At 53.0% G+C, this 12,063-nt stretch overlaps 1 long non-coding RNA gene across 2 annotated transcripts; it reads left to right on the forward strand.

The window, feature by feature from the left end:
* Positions 1-57: 57 nt before the first annotated feature.
* LOC123844908 (uncharacterized) lies at positions 58-5,699 on the forward strand. Of its 2 annotated transcripts, none has more exons than XR_006790864.3 (4): positions 58-293; positions 3,026-3,346; positions 3,642-3,794; positions 4,111-5,699. It is a non-coding gene; the product is annotated as an uncharacterized LOC123844908 (long non-coding RNA). The 2 variants fall into 2 exon arrangements; XR_008506164.2 differs by having other exon boundaries at positions 4,114-5,699.
* The last annotated feature ends 6,364 nt before the right edge of the window (positions 5,700-12,063 follow it).

Consider the following 12,063-nt stretch of genomic DNA (forward strand, 5'->3'; position numbering starts at 1 on the left):
GCCCCCACGAGCCGCGCACGGGGCAGCCCGCGAGCCCCCGCAGGGCCGCCGCGCGAGAACACAGTCGGGCCGGCGGACGGCGGCGCGACCGAGCGCTCCGCCCCCGGCGCCACGTGGGCGCAGGAGGCCCCGCCCCCGCCCGCCGCGGGCCCCAGGGCCTCCCCGGCGGGGCGCGTGTGACCTTGGGCGCGCCGGCCCCGCCCCGCCACCCCGCCGGGACCCCGGGAGCGGCGGACTCGCAGTGGTCGCGAGGACGTAACCGACCCACGCCCCGCTCGCGCGCAGGCCGGAAGGTGCGTCGTGACGCGTTGTGCGCAGGCGCGACGTGCGGTGAGGCGCCCGGGACCGCCGCCAGGGGGCGCTGCGGGCCTCTGGCGCCGTGGGGGGAAGGGAGGCGCAGCGCTGGGACCGGACCACGTGCGCACCACGTGGCGCGCCCGGCAGCCCCCGACGGAGGGAAGGCGGCCCAGCCGGCCACACCGTGTAACCAGCAGCCGGGGACGGCGAAGGGATCAAACTCCCCGCTGGCATCCCTGCTGACCTCTAGCCTCTGACCCCACTACCTTTAGGGTTTCCCCTCGCTGGTGGCCGTGTGGTGTGTTTATAAACAGAGCTGCCGGCGGGGCCCAAACCCCGGATGGCGGATTGACTCCCGGGGAGCGGAGCCTCCCGCGCATGCGCCCCGCGCCTTCCGCGCGGCTCTTCCTGCGCAAGCGCACTGGCGGCCGGGGCGCGTCTCTGCCCGGGGCGGGGACGTGTGGCCGGGAGGGGGAGGGCGGCGGCCGGGAAGAGCTGCGTTCCGCGGCTGCAGCCTTGCCAGGCCCTGCCCCGTCCTTCCTGGGCTGCGTCCCACGGCAGGCCGCCCGGGTGCCCTGAGCCGGGGCCTCGCCTGTGAAGGGGCCACCGTTGGCAGGTCGGGCAGGTGAGCCCTGGACCTGCCCCGGCTGCCCTCCGTGGCCCACGTGGCCGCCCCGGAGAGCCTTTAAACACAGCAGCCCCGCGCCCCCATGCATTTTGAACAAAATGTGGTGTTTACACGCAGTGGGATGCTGCTCAGCCTTGGAAAGCAAGGAAGGAAATTCTGTTAGGTGTATTTCATCATAATAAAAAAGGACAGTTCTGACCCAAGCTAAGGGATAGGTGAACCTAGGGGACATAAGGCTGAGTGACAGAAGCCAGAGACGGAAGGACGACTACTGCAGGAGTCCACGAACATAGGCACGTTCATTTGGAATAGAGGTGCCCAGGGGGTGGGAATTCTTTGATGGGGACGGAGTCTCAGTTTGGGAAGATGAAAAAGTTCTGGAGACGCATGGTGGTGGCCGTGGCTTCATGCCCTGAACCCGGCACTGAAGAATGGTTAAAATGGCAAATGGTGTGTGGTGTATGTTTTACTACATCCTCCCCACTCAACATCACCCCCAGTTCTGCCCAACGATATCCTTTCTGTGTTCTACCCCACCTGTCTCATCCCTGCTCACATCATCCCGAACCCCTCCAGCCTCAACTAGCCGCCTTTCTTACCTAGAACACACCATCCCCACTGCTCCTTGCCGTTCCCTCTGCACACAGCTGTTTCCTTCTCGTGGATTCATTCATTCAACAGACACAGATCCATGCTTATTTTCTGCTAGACATTATGCAAGACCAGGGGATGCACAGGTGATCGCAACAGGAAAAGACTCTCCTGGGCTTTATATTCTGGCAGAGGGCATAGTCAATAAACACCAGCAGCAAAATGTCAGTTGGTGGAAGTGCTGGAAGAACCATAAGGCTGCTGGGGACCCGGGATCTAAGCTAGATTGGGTGCGCCTGAGGGACTCTCTGAGTGCTGGTGGCTTGAGCTGAGACCTGCAAGATAAGGAGATTTCCATGGAAGATTGGGGGTGGGGTGGAGGATGGAAAGGAGGATTTTTCGGGAGAGAGAGGACAGCTAGTGCAAGAAGCCCTGAGGACAGAACCATTTTGGTGTGTCTGAGGAGCAGGACGAGACCAGGCAGTAGGAGCTTGTGAGTGAGGGAGAGGTTTAAGAAATAAGGGCAGAGGGGCACCTGGGTGGCTCAGTCGTTTAGCGTCTGCCTTTGGCTCAGGTCATGATCCCGGGGTCCTGGGATCAAGCCCCGCATCGGGCTCCCTGCTCAGCAGGAAGCCTGCTTCTCCCTCTCCCACTCCCCCTGCTTGTGTTCCCTCTCTCGCTGTGTCTCTCTGTCAAATAAATAAATAAAATCTTAAAAAAAAAAAAGAAACGAAGGCAGAGAGGTGGGTGCTCCTGTTACGAGAACTACAGGAAGTACCCTCAGACTTGCTAGTGTAAAGCAATCATTTTGTTGGCCCGCAGTTTGGTAGGGCTCAGCTAGGCGGTTCTCACCCGGGGTCTCACGTGGGTACCATCTGGTGTGGGTCGGAGTGCAGGCATCTGAAGGCTGGAGGGGGCTGGCTGCCCCCGGCGGCTGGTTCGTGTGGCTGGCAGCTGGGAGCTCAGGGAGGGCTGCCTTGGGCGTGCCCACCTGTGGCTCCTTCAGCTCCGTGGCCTCAGGGTAGCCGGACTTCTCATGTGGACAGGCTGCCCGCCAAGAGAACCAGGCAGAAACCACACGGCCTTCTAGGACGTAGCCTCAAAAGTCACGTAGTCTCGCTTCCATCGTACTTTGTTGGGTGGAGCAATCCGAAACCTGCCCAGATTCAAGGACAGGGGACACGGATCCACTTCTGGGTGGGCTGGGGGGGTGGGGAGGGGGTGTCCATGATTTTGGGAGCCATGTTTTAAAATCACTACAGGTGGGCGCCTGGGGGGCTCAGTCGGTTGAGCGTCTGCCTTCGGCTCGGGTCGTGATCCTGGAGTCCCGGGATCGAGTCCCGCATCGGGCTCCCTGCTCGGCGGGGAGTCTGCTTCTCCCTCTCACCCTCCCCCCTCTCATGTGCTCTCTCTCATTCTCTCTCTCTCAAATAAATAAAATCTTTAAAAATAATAAATAAAATAAAATCACTACAGGTGATCTTAGCTTTTTTTTTTTTTTTTTTACAGATGGAGAACATGATGTGTAAGGTGAAGTGACGGGGCCAAGGTGGCAGAGCAGAGTGGGACCTGGAGCTGGGCCCTCTCTCCCGCATCCATCCCACGGCCTCTGCTCCGGCCACACGGAAGGGGGCTTCAGGGTCCGGGTCTGCAGGACCTAGTTTTGGCTGAGATGTCTCCCCGGAGAACGATGCCCTCCTGAAGTCGCACGCAGCCCGTCTGTTTCGTGATCCTGTCTCATTGGCTTCAGAGCCTCATTTGATGGTTTACCGTGCCTTGCCCGCTTCCAAGAGCCGCACCCACGCCGGCCTTACCCACTGGAAGCGCTCGGTAAGTCCTGTGGAAGGAGTCGGTGGATTCAACGCCGGGTTCACACAAGCTTGCCATGGGCTGAAGAGGTGGTACGTGCCAGACTTTAGTCAGCTGTGGAGTCCCACTGGTACCTGGTGAGGAGTCCTTATTAAAATGTGTGTTTAATCACAGCTCATCTCTTAGAGGACAGGTGGGGACAGGCTGGCCACACCCTTTGGTAGCACGTCCTTCCTTAATGGCACCAGCAGTGGAGTTTAGAATGAAGAGCACACAGCACGGTGCTCACAAGTGGTCTCTCGCTGCTGGCCGACAGGGTGGGGAAGCCCAGCTGGGCGTGGACCCTGAGGATCTGCCAGGAAGACACCCCCAGCCTCCGTACTTCATGTGATCCGTCCCCCTGACAGCAGAGTGTTGCAGCTTCTGGAGTCCCAGACGCAGCTCGTCCTGAGGGCGCCTTGAGGATCTCGTAAGACGTGGGGAGGGGGGTGGGTGGGCACGTGTAGCCACGGGATCCCAGACATGGGGACAGTTCTCCTGCAGCAGGAGCGATTAGGCCATTAAAGCCTCTTGTCCCACGAAGCAAGAGTAAGGCGAGGCATCTTCACAGAAGACCTATTTTTAAAAACAGCTTTCTCTTCCCACCAAATTGTAATTTGTTCAGAATTTTAAAACTCTAGTTTTGGCTAAACTTCCTCCTGCTCCTTCCCAATCCTCCAAATTTGGAGAAAATCTGTATCAATATCTGTATCTACATATATCTTTCTCCCCCCCCCCCCCCCCAGCAGGGAGCCCGATGCAGGACTCGATCCTGGGACTCCAGGATTACGACCTGAGCCAAAGGCAGTCGCCCAACCAACTGCGCTACCCAGGCGCCCCTATGTGTATCTTTCAACATTGATATTCTCTGTATATCTATCCCTGGAATATTGTCCTTTCTTCCTCCTTTTTTTCTGGTTTTAGACATAAAAAGTCTGTTACACACACACCAGGTACTAAGGAACTTACTGATCCAGGTTCCTGTACTTTGCATCATCACTGCTGAGGACTTTGCAGTAGGGAAGAGAATTTGGTACCTGGGCACAGAGAGCGAGCATCTCACCCTGTTAGAGAACTGGGCTAAAGCAGTGATACGCAGAGTGAGGCTGTGGACCTTTCCTGGCCTGCCAACTGTGTACATGTCTGTGACCAGAAAGTATACAGAAATACACGTTTAGGAACTTCTTTAGGAATTTGACATTCTAATGACATCCGAGAGTGGATCCCGTGGACTTGTCATCTGTTTTACAAAACACACTGGGAAGAGGTCCAAAGGCTGGTCCTTCACTGCACATAGCTTGGGAAAGACTGGAAGAAGGAACTCACCTAAAACTTTTGGGCAAGCCATGAGCCATACCTAGAAACCCAAGACAACAACTGGAAAATTACCATACGATGGATGCATTTTTTTTTTTAAAAATCAGTAATATTCCTATATACAAGTAGCAGCTCCCCAGAAAGTACAATGGAAGAAAAGATCCCTTTTACCATACAAAATAAAGGGGAAGACACCCAGGAATAAACTAAAAAAAAAATGTGCAAAGTCTGTATGAATGATTTTCTCTCTTTGAGAACTGGAAGACACCAGAAATTTTCTTGACAAAATCAAGGTTATGAAGGACCCCGACTCACTTCGGAGTAGGCCTAGAGGACGTCCAAGCGAGCCGCGGTGCGGTTCTGGGAGCTCATGGCTTCTTGCAGAGACGTACGAACACACACACGTCTGTCTCCTCGGACCTGCCTATTCTAGATACTTCTGTAAATGGAATCATACAGTATTCTTTGTGTCTGGCTGGCTCCTTTCACTGAACATCACGTTTTCAGGGCTCATCCATGTTCTGGCGTGAGTCAACACGTCATTCCTCTTGGTAGCCGAATAGTATTCCATTGTATGGATAGACCACATTTTGCTTAATGTGCATCTGCTGATGAACACTTGGGCTGTGTCTTCCTTTTGGCTCTTAAGAATAATGCTGCTGCGAACATGTACCTACAAGTATTTGAGGCCCTGTGTGCAATTCTTCCGAGTATACAGCTGGGACTGCCAACTGCTGGGTCACACGGAAATTCCATTTCAACTTTCTGAGAAACTGCCAGGCTGTTTTGCACAGTGGCCACACCTTTCTACATTTCCAACGGCAATGTACGGAGGGTTCCAGTTTCTGGACATCCTTGCTAGCACTTCCTAGTTTCCATTTTAAAAAATATCCATCCTTGTAGATGCGAGGTGGTATCTCACTGTATTTTGATTTGCATTTCCCTAATGATTAATGATGTTGAGTATCTTTTCATGTGCTGGTTGGACATTTATATGTCTTCCTTGGATAAAACAAATGCCAATAAATATTAAGAAAAAATTAGTAAAATTGAATAGAAGATATTTTTTTTAATAATTTTTTTTAAAGATTTTATTTATTTGACAGAGAGAGAGATAGCGAGAGCAGGAACAGAAGCAGGGGGAGTGGGAGAGGGAGAAGCAGGCTTCCCGTGGAGCAGGGAGCCTGATGCGGGGCTCGATCCCAGGACCCTGGGACCATGACCTGAGCCGAAGGCAGACGCTTAACAACTGAGCCACCCAGGCGCCCGATATTTTGTTTTTTTTTAATGACAGCTCAACAAACATAATTCAACATGTATTACAGAAAACCTTATAAACAATATCAAAAGATAACAGGAACCTAGATAAATATTGGTTAACATACAAGATAGACAAAGAAGGGCCTAAAATTTACAATACCCCAGCAATGGTGAACATATCTAGAAACCAGAATATGACCTTATTTTAAAATAAAATATTGAGAAAATATTCTAATATAAAGCAAAGCCTTCAAACTTTGCTTTATGTTGGAATAACAGGAGAAGGTTCGCAAGTGCCCTGATAGGCAGGTTGCACCCAATAGAGATTAAATTAGGGTCTCTAGGAATTCCCACATCAGTATTTTTTTAAAGCCCTGATGGTTTGTTTCAACGTGTGGATGGGCTCAAGGGCCACATTCTAGAACAGAGCATCTCACACTGTGTCTGTGACTCACCCGGGGGACTGGTTCAAATGCAGATTCTGATCCAGGAAGTCTGGGGTGGGGCCCAGACTCTGTTTTTAACGAGATCCCGAGATCCCAGTGATGCGGGTGCTGCCAAAACAGGGCTGCATTTTTTTTTAAGATTTTATTTATTTATTTGACAGAGAGAGACACAGCGAGAGAGGGAACACAAACAGGGGGAGTGGGAGAGGGAGAAGCAGGCCTCCTGCTGAGCAGGGAGCCCAATGTGGGGCTCGATCCCAGGACCCTGGGATCATGACCTGAGCCGAAGGCAGACGCTTAACGACTGAGCCACCCAGGCACCCTGGGGCTGCATTTTGAGTAGCGAAAATCTTCCAGGTGATGCGGAGGCGGATGCTGCTGGTCCTGGGACCGCATTTTGAATATCGAGGATCCACAGTAGCATAAGACCAACAGCATCTGGGGTTTGCTAGAAATACACACTCTCAGGCTCCACCCCAGTCCACTGCCTGGGAAGCGGCATTTGACAAGGTCTAGGGTACTACTCCCTGTCTTGGCCCTGTGGTCTCACCAGCTCATAGTGGAGGGGATGGGCGGTGGATGTTGGGGCTTCTGGCTTCTGTCCCTGTAGCTTTGAACAACTGCTCACCCCCCAAAGAGAGTGTAATGATGAGTGAATGTTTCTCAAGTGCCCCGACCTTTCTTGGATTGAAAGCCCCTATTAGGAGGGTGATTTTGTGTTTGCTGGCCAAGTCCGCCGCCCCTTCGATGATCCTGGAGATGGCAGTGCAGGCTGGGGATTGAACGAGGCCGCAGCTGCAAACCGCATTGGCTCCTCCCTGACGGTGATTGCCAGAACTGGCCTGTGCCCCAGTTTCCTGGCCACGTGGGGAGTGTGAGGCAAGCACCCCTCCCTGAGCCATCCTCTTGCAGGACAGTTGGGGTGGACTCGGGCAGGAGGGTTGTGTTGATCGGCCAGAACAGGGGAGCATTCAATATGCGACCTGCAATAATTAATGGATTGCCTACTGTGTGGCAAGCAGCCTGCTAAGTGCTGGGGACATAGATCCAAGGCAAAGAAAACAGTGAGCAAGCCTCACCCATATCCCTGTAAACTATGAGTAAGTGCTCAGAGGAGAGCTTCCTGGTGCTCAGGGGCAGATCGAAGAGGGCTGTGACCTCATCTGGGAGGCGAGATCTAAGGGATAGATAGGAGCTCTGGAGAGGAGAGCGGGTGGGCAGGAAGCACACGCAGTGATTTGGAGACAAACCCTCTCCGCGTCTGTACAGACTTCCCTACAGTTTCCCCTTATCACTGGTTCAAACTAGTCTTAGCTGATCAAAGCTAGAATTTCTGGAACTTTGTGTCACTCAGAACGCGCATAAGCTCTTCTGCAGCAATGGCCCCGACTTTTGAGGAAATAGCCACCCCCAAAATAATAAGCAAGTGTCCCCGGGGTGTGCACCACGTGGGAGATGTGGCCCGAGGTCATGTGGAGAAGCAACAGCCCGGCTCTTGTCTGCAAAGAATCACTGATTTTATTGAAAAGATTGGAAACCACGCAGGAGAAGAAAAAGAACAGGCCCATGTGATTTAGGAACGGGTGCTGGAGGTGGTGGAAAGAGGGGAGGGTGCTGGGGAGGAATGGGGGTGGTCCAGGCGGGTGAGGGGTGGGGGGGCAGGTGAGGGCAGTGTGGACCAGAGTCCTGAGGCGGGTTGGGCAGCTGATGCTGGGAGCAGGGAGCAGAGAGCCAGGGCTCCCCGGCTCACCGACCCCCACTACCCCGAGGGACAACACAGGGCTTGCCTTGCTAAAATTCCTGAAGCATCCAGCTTTATCTTAAAAATGCTCATGCATTTTGCATTCTAATCCATGACAGAGGCGTGTTTAGCATAAAAATAATATTTTGAATTAACTAGCTAAATTATTAGAATTTTCTTAACACTTCAAGACAAACTGAGGTTGGGGAGGGCAGACCTTTCACTGCCCCACTCCTCGGCTGGACGGATGGGCGGGGCAGAGCTACTTCCCTGGGTGCATCGAGGCCTGATGGCCTGGGTTCAAATCCCGCATGACCTTCCCATGTGACCTGGTGGGTCGGTGCATGGGCTCCCTGGAAGGGGATGAGTCACAGGACCCACCTCTCAGGGTTGGGTGAGTAATAAATGGGTGAATACACAGAACATCCCTAGCACAGCACATAGCCAACTGTTGATCAATGTTCGATATTATGATCCTACGTTAGTAAGTGGTAGATGTTATGGTTATCAGCATCACTGACAGGTCATGGGGTTCTTGAATGGTTCACACTTCAAGAAGTGTGTCCAGGTCTGGGGTGAGCAGTTGAGGTCCTGAGTTCAACTGTTGTGAATTTGGGGGCCGGCGGGGGTGAAGGGGCAGGTCTGAGGCATGAGGATCTGGCTGCCATTGGCCCTTGGGGAAATGTTGAGGGGAAGCCATAACACACCACCAAGTTCACCAGCTGGAAAGACGAGGGAGGGGCCCCGGTGAAGGAGGCCGGGAGTGGCCGCTTGCTCACCTGCCGTGGAGATCATTTTGGGCATTGTGAGGTCAGCCGTCCACTGGGGATGGATGGATGCCTGTGTCTCTCTGAGATTCATCTGTTGAACCTGGCCCCTCAGCGTGGCTGCATCTGGACATGGGGCCTCCGAGGAAGTCACTGAAGTTCACTGAGGGTGGGCCTTGATCCCGTCCGATGAGTGTCCTTATTAGAGGGCTTCTCTCTGTCACGTAAGGTCCATGGCAAGGAGCTGGCCGTCTGCAGGCCAGGGCGAAAGCTCTCACCAGAAACAGGCTCTGCCGGACCTGACCTCGGGCTTCCAGCCGCCGGAACTGGGTAGAAGATAGATTTCTGTGGTTTAAGCCACCTGGCCTGTGGCGCTTTCTTACAGCAGCTGGGGCAGAATCACACACCATTTAGAGCATAGCTGGTGCAGGGAAGGGACCATCCTTTATTAGATACCTACTGGGTGCCATGCTTGAAAGGCTCTGCACAGATGATTTTTTTTTTAAGCTCAGAGAGGTGTGTTCTGACCCAGCTCCCCTTTTCCCCAGGTCTCTCCCTCTCTGTCATTATTTGCCCATTTTAATCGTCTGTTTGTGGCCCCTCTGCTGGATACCCAGCCTGTCACAGAGTACTTGGCTCGAACAGATGGCGGATCCGGGCACTTGAAGGACACAACGGTCCTTACTGAACCCTCAAAACAATGAGGGGGGTGTTGTCTGCCTTCTCCAGATGCAGTACCTGAGGCTGAGGGAGGGCGGGGTGAGCACCTTGTCTCCAGTGCACACATTTGGACGCTGGCGGCTGCAGATGACTGCAAAGACCCTGCGCCTCCCACAGGAGGTGGGTGCCTCCCTTCAGATGGTGGACGCACCTGCAGATGTGTTGAGTGCACCGCGGTGGCCGGTGGGGCGGGCGGCTCTGGGGGACGCTCGGTTTGGAAAGGACGTCACTGTGCCCTTCATCCGGGACTTCACGTTCATGGAGGGTGGTCACGGGGGCTGCTCCCACCACCAAGGGTCTCCCATTTCTTTTTTCAGATTGCTTAAGTTCTTCTTTATCCTGAGCTGGTATCTATTTCCCTAGTTTTTTTTTTTTTTTTTACGAAAAATGATAAACAGGACAGAGCCATGAGAACTGTGGGTCTCAAGACCTTTCTCTTGCTTGACATCAACCCATTAATCAAACCTTTGCGTTTGGTCCTTTGGCCTCTTCTGAATCTGTCTCGCTTGACTCACCTCAGCTGGTATTTGTCGAGCCCACCCATGGGAGCCTCCTGAGGACCTCTGCTAACTGTCTGGCCAACCCCAGACACACCGTCTCTTTCGTCTCTCCTCCCAGGAAGGGAGATGAGCTTCCTCCAGTATGAATGGTCTCTATGGATCCAGGTGGCCCCCTAAAGACCATCCGCTTGCCCTTTCTTGTCCTAGGGTTTACAAGACTTTAGCATTTTTGCCCAGCCAGACGTCGGGTTCCGTGGCTTCTAGAATCTGTCTTTCGTGGGGGACAGATGTTATCTCTCCTCTCCTGGTACTGTCCCGCTCCTCGGGGCTCTCTGAGGATGGGGGCTACATCTGTCCCGGTCACTGTCCTGTGTGTCGCAGTGCCCCCAGAGCCTGGCAGAGGACGTGCTCAGTAACCGTGTCGATCTGCCCAGAACTGAACTGACGCCAGTTCTGCCATCCCGTCTGTGATCCTCCCGATGTCCCAGATCCCTGCCTGGCTCCTGTGTCAGCACTCCTTAAACACAGCATATTCTCTTTTGTAACTATAAACGTCACACATGCCCGCTAAGGATCCTAAAAGCCACCAAACAAAAGGCAGCCCATACTTCAGTGCTCAAGGTAATGACTGCCAAAGTTTTCTTCTGGAGTTTTCGACTCGAATTTCCAGCTCCCTGTAGAGGAGTTCTGCTGGGGTGTCTCTAACACATCTTAAACCCTACCTGACCCTAATCAACCTCATCATCTTCCCCTTCACACTGCTCCCGAGTTCCCAAGATTGGTTAATAGCATCGCTATTCACCAGATCACCCAAGACAGAAATCTTGCATTATCTTCCATTTGACCCCCCTGGATGTCCAATTATTCATCAAGACTTGCCCAGTCTTGCTCCCTGGAATGTGGTTTCTCATCATTACCACAGCTTCCCTGGACTCTAAAACAGCCCCTTATCGTGGCTCATCCGAATTACTGCAACCACATTCTTACTGGTCTCCTGACCTTTAACCTCTCCCGCTGGGGCAATCTAATCTCTACCCTCCTGCTGAGATAAGACCGTATTCTATCCCTCTGCTCAAAAACCTTCAGAGACACTCCATTTTCCACAGGAAAATCCAGCATGACATTCAGAACTCCCTATCCTTTGGTCCAAGTCTCGGTCTTCATCCTTATCCTCTACTCAAGGGTCACCTCCTCCAGGAAGCCTTCTCTAATCTTGAGGGTCAAAATTAACAAGCCCATTTCTCTGTTCTCCTGTGGTGCTTTTGCCAGGTACCTTTAACAGGTCTTACCAATCACTTTATGGTTTGTCGCTTATATCTCTTGCTCCCTCTCTGGACGGAGCACTTGTCAACACCAGGGACCCCTTCACTCATCTTTGTGCGGCCCGAGAGAATCACAGCATTGTTCAGGTTGATTTCAGCACAGGATTCACCTGGGCAGAGAAACCTGAACACGTAAAGCACAGACACGCCATCTGAGATTCACCTCACTTCCCTGGAACTTCGGTTTTCTCTTTTAAAAAGTTTTAAGTGAAAGTTTTAGATTACTTTGTCTTTTGAACATCTAATTTTTATCTCTTTAAAAGTTAAGAAAAGGTGTATTTCCCAGGTACCCATTCCCTCTCATTTTGCTTGAGGAATCACCTGTCTCTTTCCCACTGGAGACAGTTCAGTGGCGGTGGGTGGGGTTTAGAGTCAGGCGTCCACCCTCCCGGAGCCACAGGGGGTCACATGACCCAAGCCAGACCCAGCTGGACGCTTCTTCTGGAAACCGAAGCTGGAGCAAAAGAACAAAGAGGCTACAAAATGAGTGGGGTTCTTTTCCGTGCCCTTATGGGACCTTCTTTGGTCTTAGGATGTGCCAAAATGAGGGCCCCGCCCCCTGTGGGGTTGGGGACACTTAGATTTTTGACAGTTACAACGGGATGGAATTTCTAGAGCTCCTAAGG

The sequence above is a fragment of the Mirounga angustirostris genome, unplaced genomic scaffold (genome assembly GCF_029215605.1).
Source record: "Mirounga angustirostris isolate CCGP_5_RB_7025 unplaced genomic scaffold, mMirAng1.0.hap1 SCAF_5, whole genome shotgun sequence".
NCBI lineage: Eukaryota > Metazoa > Chordata > Mammalia > Carnivora > Phocidae > Mirounga > Mirounga angustirostris.